The sequence below is a fragment of the Triticum urartu genome, chromosome 2A (assembly GCF_056163025.1).
Source record: "Triticum urartu cultivar PI428250 chromosome 2A, HENAU_Tu73, whole genome shotgun sequence".
Taxonomy (NCBI): domain Eukaryota; kingdom Viridiplantae; phylum Streptophyta; class Magnoliopsida; order Poales; family Poaceae; genus Triticum; species Triticum urartu.
The window spans coordinates 491,159,491-491,168,992 of NC_141874.1; the positions used below are offsets into that span (position 1 = coordinate 491,159,491).

The 9,502-nt window shown below is 60.2% G+C and overlaps 1 pseudogene; it reads left to right on the top strand.

Annotated features, from left to right (window-relative positions):
• Window positions 1-317: 317 nt before the first annotated feature.
• LOC147985588 (uncharacterized) lies at window positions 318-1,807 on the top strand (annotated as a pseudogene).
• The last annotated feature ends 7,695 nt before the right edge of the window (window positions 1,808-9,502 follow it).

Here is a 9,502-nt window from a genome sequence, read left to right on the forward strand (position 1 = left end):
CGGATCTTCCGCGGCCCACATGGACCGCTCGCCTTCCCGTGGCGGTTTCATTCTGCCATCCAGGCACAATAATCGCGGGATGTGGGGGAGTGGGCGCAGTTGATCCCCACGTTCCCCCACGCCGCGCCTCCTCAGCTCCGCCGCGTGGTCTATAAGTAGGAGGAGGAGAGGGAGCGGCAGAGGCTCGCGCGCTCTACCTCACTCCGCCCCTTCTCGCCCTCCTTCTTCTTCTCTTCCCTGCAGCAGCTCTTTGCCGTGCTGTTTCGCCGTTGCTTCGTTCCGCCGCCGCATCGTCTTGCTTCTTGCCGCGCTGCCCCATGGCGCTGTCAAGATCGTGGGATGGCTCCAACGTCCATGAGGACCACGTCGAGTTCCTCCGCCAGACGCGACGCCTGCCCGGCGAGGACTTCGTTCGGGTTCGTCTAGCGCCAGAGAAGGAGATTTCACCGGCACCGGAGGAGGGCGAGCGGGTGATCTTCCACTCGCACTGCCTGCGCGGCTTCGGCCTTCCGGCGAGCGGGTTCCTCCGAGCCTTTCTCGAATTCTACAACCTCCAGCCGCATCACCTCACGCCCAACGCGGTGATGCTGTTGTCGGCCTTCGTCACGCTGTGCGAAGGCTTCCTTGGGGTCCTCCCCACGCTCGAGCTCTGGGCGTAATTCTTCCAAAGCAAGCTCGGCACCGTCGTCGCGGGCGTGCCCACCCCTTGTGGAGCCTTTATTGCCATGAGGTGGGCGAGCGAGAACAACCCGTTCCCGCCCATCCCGCTGATCCAGTCGGTGAAGCTCTGGCAGAAGTCATACTTTTACGTGAAGAATGTCGCGCAGCAAGGCGACTACGTCAACCTGCCGGCTTATGAAGCCGGCCCGCCGGCTGGGAGGCGACCTTCGTGGAGCTACCGGGCCAGGTCGTTGTCCCAGGCCGGGAACGCAGCCGTCTCCCGGCTTCGGGTGATGATCCAGTCGGAGGGCCTGACCGGAGCCGACTTGGTGGCCGCCTTCATGGAGCGCCGGGTTCTTCCCCTCCAAAGCCGGCCTCACATGGTTTGTCAGATGAGCGGCCGCTTCGACCCAAGCCGGCTGAGCACCAGGGAGATGCCTCATGCGGAGGTCTCCTACATGGTGAACTATATCTCCAACTGCAAGCTCGCCGAGGATTGGCAGTACGACAAGGGGCCGTACTCTCGCGCCAACCCTCCGCCCATCGTAAGTTCTTTCTTCTTTTCTTCCTTTGGTAGCCGGCCTCATGATAGCCAGCCTCTGATCAGTCGGTTTGCCCCTAGCAGAACCCTCTCCTTCCTCCGACAACCGGGGCCGCATGGATAGAGCGCCAGCTCGTCCCTGACCGCACGGTGGACGACGCCGACGACCCGGACTTGGGGGCGGCCGCCATGGAAGACGCCATCGTTGGGGAAAGCGACGAGGCCGGAGGCGCGGGGCTCACGGCCGGCTTTGAAGACTGGCCGGATGATGCCGAGGTCGAAGTCGCCCCGCGCCGCCAGCCGGCGCCTGATCATCAAGGCGCGAGCTCATCCGCCGCGCCGGCTGCTGGCGGCGGCGCCCAGAAGCGTCGGGCCGTGTCGATCCTCTTCGGCAGCCGACCGAAGAAGTCCAGGGCTTCCACGGCGGCGACCAAGCAAGATGAGGCGGCCGCGAAGGCGGCCCGCTTCCGCAAGGCGGTGAAACAGCCGCAGGCGATCTCAGCGTAAGTCGTCGAATGCTTGGATACATATTTTTGTTGTTCTTTTCGATTGAAAACTCTTCTAAACATTTCTTTGCTCGCCGGACAGGGCGCCGCTTTCCCTTGAGCGGGGTCCGGGCGGCTCCGTAGTCGGGCCGACTGGAGGGTCTTCAGGCTCCCGCCGCGTGGATCCCCGCACCGATCTCAGGGAGGCCACGGAGCAGAACGCACGAGAGGTGCGGGAGGAGCGGGAGGCGGCGGAGCGAAGGGCCGCCCAGGCGACGAAGGAGCAGGCCGATGCAGCAGCCAAGGCCCGGGCGGAGGCGGCAGCTGCGGAGACGGAGGTGGAGGCTTCGCACAACCAGCCTCCACTGCTAGCCATTCCCCTCTGCGCTGTGGCCCCCAACATTCCTGTGCCTCCGCTGGAGGAGGTCGACCAAGAACCGCCCGTGATGGAGCGGAGGGAGGACTCCGTGATCTTCGTGGAGGGGGCACCGCCGGCAGCGCCAACCGGAGCGGGCCAAGGCGGCCAGTCGGCTGCGGCGCCAGAGCAGCCGGCCGGGGGTGAGCCGGAAGCAGGAGCCGGCCTCGAGGTGCAGCCGGCAATGCGTCGGCGCGCAGGGGGAGGCACCGCTGCGCCAGAGCCGCACCGAGCTACGGGTGTCAGCCAGACGGCGGAGGCCTTGGAGGCGGCCAGCACCGGCACGTCCGAGTGGACTCCCAGCGGCGGGACGGGCGAGCTGAATGTGGCGGCCCAAGAGGTTCGGAACCGGCTTCAGGCCCAAGCCGCCTCGCTGTAGCAATACACCCAGGAGTTCCTTGCGACGCCGGCCGTCATCCGGGTGAGTCTTCTATCTTTGGTTGCTTTGTTCTCTTGATTTCTTCCGTGGGGGCGCGTCAGCGCACCCACTGGGTGTAGTCCCCGAGATTTGGGCCGACTGCTGAGCAGTCGGGTTGGATCTTCCTTTACGACTACCTTATTCTCGCCTCCTGTCTAATCTTCCAGGAGTATCATAACCTCCGCGCTGCCGCCTTCAACTCCCAGGCTCAGGAGCTGGGTTGGAGAACCGAAGACCTGATCAGCAGCCGGAGTACGTACTTGGTTTCGTTCATCTCCTGTGGGGGCGCGTCAGCGCACCCACTGGGTGTAGTCCCCAAGATTCGGGCCGACTGCTGAGCAGTCGGGTCGGATCTTTCCTGACGACTTCACCTTACTGGTTTTTCTTTTGTCTTTCGTGCTCGCAGAAGCCAATGCCGACTTAAGGGGGCAGCTCAGCGAGGCGCAGGCCGCCCTTCGCGCCAAGGAAACTGAGTACGACGCCTTGGTCCTGGAGCGTGACCGCCTGGCCAAGAAGCTGGCTGACCAGGAGGAGAGCCACAAGGCGGCTCTGAAGAAGGCGCAGGATAACGAAGCCGCCCTGAAGGCTGAGTTCAAGACTGAAGCGGCGGCTGGGCTGAGACCAAGCAAGCGCTGAATGAAGGCTTCGGCCGTATTGAGGATTTGATCGACGGTAAGCCGCTTTCCTCGCTCCTTGCCTGCCCCTTCCGCCTGACTTGTGTTCTGACTTGAGCTGCTTTTATTCTCTGTATTGACTACTTTCCTGGCTACTCCGTCTTTGCCGCCCAAACCATCGAGGCCCATCGCGAAGCACGCTGGCAGGCGGGGGCTGAAGTCGCGCTGGACGCGAGTTGGTCGCTTGAAGAGCAACTGTTGGCGGTCCAAGCGCGGCTGCAGCCAGCTCATCGTATGCTCCGCCGCCTCCAGCGCGCCGGAGCGCAGGTGTTGGCCGCCCTCTGGCCAAGCGAGACGATTCCCTGCACCCCGAGTCGGACTGCCGACTGGCTGGAGGTTGCGGTTGGCCGCTTCGAGGCCTGGAAGGCGTCGGCGGCCCGGCTTGGAGCTGGGCGGGCACTGGAGTTCGTCCGAGCTTGGTATCCGGGGCTGAACCTGGACCAGCTGCGCACCTGGCGGCTGGAGGCCGACGAAGAGCTAGCGGAGGTGCGGCCGGCTATCGCTCAGTGCGCGTCGACAATCGCCGAGTGTACTGACATCAGCGTCTTCGCTCCCGAGATTAATGATGACGGCGTCACCCAGCCGGAGGAGTGGTTCGGGCTGGACCCGGCGGCGGGTGAAGACTCGGCAGAAGAGATCGCCTCCAGCGACGAAGGCAAAGATGACGAAGGAGATGAAGGCGAAGAAGTCGAGCCGGCCGGTGGAACAGCCAGCCAGCCTCAGCCTGACCGTGCCTCCAGCAACGAGGCGCGTGCAAGCGCGCCTTCTGCGGGAGGCGGTGATCATGCCGAGGTTCGCCAGCCGGCCACTCCTCCAGCCAGCACTGCCGTCTCCACCGACCTGCCCGGCTCGTCAGTCGCTTCGCCGGCTTAATCTGCCGTCCTTGTTTTTTCCTGCTTGTTGCCTTCTGAACAATTTTATTAAGCTTCCGCAATTCCACCCACTGGGGGTGTATCCAAACTATGTTGAATGCTGGCCTTTTGAAGGTCTTTTATGTAAATATTAACTTGTGCATGTTTGGTTTCCATTCACGTATGCTTTTTATCCTTACGTTGTTTCCTTTGTCGCCTTCCCCTTTTGGGGAGGCAAGTACTTGAGCTTTCTTGGATTGAAGTGAAGTGAATGGAAGCCGGCCGGCCGGCTACTCTGGTAGCCGGTCGGCGGTGGGAGAAAAACCGGCTTTTGTTATATTAGTCCGTTAGTCCCTAGCCGTTTTTCGTGTGGGCACCCGTTCCTGCCCTTAACTCTTGCCAGCCGGACAGCTGGTTCTTTGAACTGCGACTTTTGGCAAGAGAAGGCTTGGGAGCCGGCACACTACTTGTTTTACTGCGGGTAGGACTTCTAATATAACTCCAGGCGGCCAGTCCCCGGGCCGACTAGTCGAACCCGGTGCCGGACGGAAAAAAGTGAATGCAATGACAAGGCCATAAGCATGATACTTTTCATTTATAGATAAAAGATGGCAGTCCCCGAGCTCTCCTCGGGGGGCCTATTGTCTCGTACTTAGTACAAAAGTTAGCGTGATACATACTGCATTTCAGCTGTAAAACCTTCGGAGGAGGTTGGCGTTCCATGGTCGTTCCGACTCCTTGCCGGAGTCGTCTCTCTTTCGTGCCTTCGGCTTCTGCGCGTCGATCAGGTAGTAGGAGTCATTGCCTAAGGCTCTGCTGATGACGAAGGGGCCCTCCCAAGGGGCCGAGAGCTTGTGCTGGCCAGCTGTTCGCTGGATCAGCCGGAGCACAAGATCGCCCTCTTGGAAGGATCTTGGCTTGACCTTCCGGCTATGGTAGCGACGCAGGCCCTGCTGATAGATGGCGGACCGGCTGAGGGCTAACAGCCAGCTTTCTTCCAGCAGGTCGACACCGTCTTCTCGTGCTTCCTTGGCCTCCGCTTCCGTGTACATGGTTACCCGAGGCGAGTCGAACTCGATGTCAGTTGGGATGACTGCCTCGGCACCATACACGAGGAAGAAAGGGGTGAAGCCGGTTGACTTGTTTGGTGTAGTGCGCAGACTCCAGAGGACAGCCGGCAGCTCATTGAGCCAACAGCCGGCTGAACGCTCCAGTGGTACGATCAGTCGGGGCTTGATGCCAGAAAGGATGAGGCCGTTGGCTCGCTCGACCTGGCCGTTTGACTGCGGGTGGGCGACGGACGCTAGGTCCAACCGGATGCCTTGCGTCACGCAGAAACGTGCCAAGGCTCCCTTGGCGAAATTCGTGCCATTGTCGGTGATGATGCTGTGTGGCACGCCGTACCGAGTTGTTATATCTGCGATAAATGTCAGGGCAGTCGGCCCATTCAGCTTCTTGATCGGCTTTGCTTCAATCCATTTGGTGAATTTGTCCACGGCGACAAGCAGATGTGTCATGCCGCCGTGCGCCGTCTTGAATGGGCCCACCATGTCTAGTCCCCAAACGGCGAAGGGCCAAGTGAGGGGAATGGTCTTGAGTGCTGAAGCCAGCATGTGTTGCTTGGAGCTGAAGAGTTGGCACCCTTTGCAATGTTTAACTAACTCCTTGGCGTCATCCAAAGCAGTCGGCTAAAAGAAACCATGGCGGAAGGCTTTGGCGACGAGTGATCTTGAGGCCGCATGGTGGCCGCATTCTCCTTGGTGGATGTCTTTGAGGATTGCAATGCCCTTCTCTTGCTTGACGCATCACTGGAGGACTCCAGTGACACTGCGCTTGACGAGCTCTCTGTTGACGATTGTGTATGCTCCGGCTCGGCGTTGGACTTGTCTTGCCTCTACTTCGTCAGCCGGCAGATCTTGGTTTATTAGGAAGTTGAGGATGGATCGAGCCCATGACGGAGCTGCGACTTCTTCTATTGCCAAAACGTCTACTGCGACCAGGGCGGGCGGGCGGGCTGGGCGGTGAAATGTTGGAGTCGGCCGCCGCCTGTTGTGTTGGTGTAGTCTCCGGGCCAACTACCGCAGTCCCCGAGCCAGGTGAGGCAGTCCCCGGGTCGGGCGTAACTACGGAAGTCCCCGAGCCGCCTGCTGATACCCCCTGGCCGACTATCGAAGTCGCCGGGCCACCTGCTCGGTTCTTCGAGCCGGACCCGGCCGCGTCGGGGTCAGGCGGCATGAAGATGGAATCGGACTCTGGAGACGGCTTGATAGACGGCTTGAGGAGGCGTTGTAGAGAGATGCCGGTTGGTATTGCTTGCCGGGTGGAACCTATTCGAGCCAGAGCATCAGCTGGCTCGTTGTCGGCTCGTGGTACGTGGAGGAACTCGCATCCTTCAAAATACCCACTGATCTGCAAACGAGGAAGCGGTAGCTTGCCATATTTGCGTCCTTGGCATCCCAGTCGCCGGATGATTGCTGGACCACCAAGTCCGAGTCACCGTAACATAGGATCCGGCGAATGCCGAGCTCTTTGGCAAGCCGGAGCCCATGTATGAGCGCCTCGTACTCGGCTACATTGTTGGAGGCGGCAAAGTGGATTTGCAGCGTGTATCTAAGCTTGTCGCCTTTGGGAGAGGTGAGGACGATGCCGGCTCCCAAGCCGGTGCGCATCTTGGACCCATCGAAGTGCATGCGCAATGAGTGGAGTCGGGAGCCGGCGGCAGGTACTGGGTCTCGGCCCAGTCGACGAGGAAGTCGGCCAATGCTTGGGATTTGATGGCGGTGCGAGGCTGGTAGAAGATCGCGTAAGGGACCAGCTCGATGGCCCATTTCGCCACCCGGCCGGATGCATCCCGGCTGCCTATGATCTCGGCCAGCGGGGCGGTGCATACGACCGTGATGGGATGCTCTTGGAAGTAGGGCTTCAGCTTCTTGGCGGCGAAGTACACGCCGTAGCACATCTTCTGGTAGTGCGGGTAGTTCTACTTCGAGGTAGACAGCACCTCGCTCAAATAGTACACCGGCCTCTGGACCGACTGGGCTCGGCCTTCTTCTGGGCGTTGGACTACGATGACGGTGCTGACCACCCAGCTGGTTGCGGCAATGTAGAGGAGCATGGGCTCTTTCTCAGTCGGCGCTGCCAGGACTGGCGGTGTGGCCAGCATCTTCTTCAGCTCGTGGAAAGCTTGGTCATTCCACTCGAAGTGAGTGGTCTTCTTCATGAGCCGGTAAAGGGGGAGAGCTTTCTCTCCGAGCCGGCTGATGAAGCGGTTTAGGGAGGCCAAGCACCCGGCGAACTTCTGGATGTCTCGAAGCTTGGTGGGAATCGCCATTCTCTCAATGGCCTTGATCTTTACTGGGTTGCATTCGATGCCGCGTTCGGAGACCAGGAAGCCTAGGAGTTGGCCGGCTGGCACTCCGAACACGCATTTCTCGGGGTTGAGCTTGATTTGGAAACGGCGTAGGTTCTCAAATGTTTCTTTGAGGTCTTCCAGCAAGGTGCCACGCTTCTCCGTCTTCACCACAATGTCGTCTACGTAGACGTGGGTGTTTCTGCCGAGTTGCTTGAGGAGGCACTTCTGCATGCAACGCTGAAAAGTGGCACCGGCATTTCTCAAGCCGAATGTCATAGTCAGGTAGCAGAAGGCTCCGAATGGCGTGATGAAGGCGGTCTTCAGGCGGTCTGCTAGATTTAACTTTATCTGGTGATACCCTGAGTAAGCATCCAAGAAACTCAACAGCTCGCATCCGGCCGTGGAGTCTATCACTTGGTCAATCCTTGGCAGGGCAAAGGGATCTTTGGGGCAGGCCTTGTTGAGGCTCATGTAGTCTATACACATGCGCCACTTGTTGTTCTTCTTTAGCACGAGGACCGGGTTGGCGAGCCACTCTGGAAAGAAAACTTCCATAATGAAGCCGGCTGCCAGAAGCCGGGCTATCTCCTCTCCCACAATCCTGCGTTTCTCCTCCGACAGTCGGCGGAGGGGTTGTTTGACTGGCTTTGCGTCTTCTCGGACATGTAGTTTGTGCTCGGCGAATTCCTTCGGAACGCCCGGCATGTCCTTGGGGGAGCATGCAAAGATGTCCCGATTCTCACGGAGGAAATCGGCGAGCTCGCCTTCCTATTTGTTGTTTAGGTTTGCCCCGATGACGGCAAACCTCTTTGGGTGCTCGAGGTCAAGAGGTATCTTCTTCATCTCCTTGGCCGGCTGGAAAGATCCTTGAGCATCATGCTCCTTGGGATCGGGGGACAAGGCCGACTGCTTGCCGGCTATGGCCACGACTCGGTCCAACATATTCTTTTCTTCGGCAATCACAAGGGACTCGGCCAGCCGGCTGCTGGCTGCTGCGCACTCAGAGGACTTCTTGTAATCGCCGGCTACGGTGATGACGCCTTTGGTGCTTGGTATCTTCATCTTGAGGTATGCATAGTGGGGAACTGCCATGAATTTGGCCAAGGCAGGTCGGCCCAGCAATGCATGGTAAGGCTCTCCAGGTCCACCACTTCAAACCAGATCGCTTCCCGGCGGAAATGCTCCTTCTCCCCAAAAAGTACATCAATCTTGATCTTGCCAATGGGGGCGCAGGACAGGCCGGGTACGATGCCGTGGAACACAGTCCGAGTAGGCATGAGTTGCTTCGTCTTGACATTCAGCTTCTCCAGGGTGTCGCGGTACAGGATGTTGATGCTGCTCCCGCCGTCTATCAGCACGCGGGAGAATCGGGCAGCGCGTCTATCCGTTGCAAGGGTGGCATCCAAAACCAACGCATAAGAGCCGGGAGACGGCATCACCTCTGGGTGGTTGGTCCGGCTCCAGCTGATAGGTTTTTCTGACCAGTGCATGTGCTCGGCGGGGTTGGCAGCAACCATGTTGACTTCTTGGTGCTCTCGACGTTTGCTGCGCCGGTCTTCGGGCTGACTTGTAAAGATGATATAGGTGGCATGCTCGTCGGGGAACTCATCATGCACGGCTCCGACTGCGGGCCGAGCGGCCAGCGGCTGCGGAGCCGGAGGCGGCGGACCGGCAGGCGGAGGCGGCGCGAGCCCTTCGCCCTTAGAGATTCGGGTGAGCCAGTGGCACTTCCGGGTCGTGTGGTTGGACGGCTTCGCGCCGCTGTGGAACTTGCACGGGGCGTCGAGAGTTTGCTCGTAGGAAAAGGCCGGCTGCCAAGCCGGCCTGCCGCCCTTGGGTTTCTTGGGCGTGGGCCGCCCTTCGGGCGGCACGTCTTCGACTGTGGCCACCTGCCGGCTGACGGGAGGCGGCGCGGGACCCTTGCGCTTGTGGTCGTTCAAGTGTGGGCGTCGGCCGGAATCCCCAGCCGGCGTCTTGGGCGCCGGGTTGAGTACTTTCCCGGACGCATCTACCCGGAGCTCGGTCTTCATTGAGGAGTCGGCGGTGGCGTACTTGTCCGCTATGTCCAGAAGCTCGTCGAGGGTAGTCGGCTCGTTGCAGAGAAGC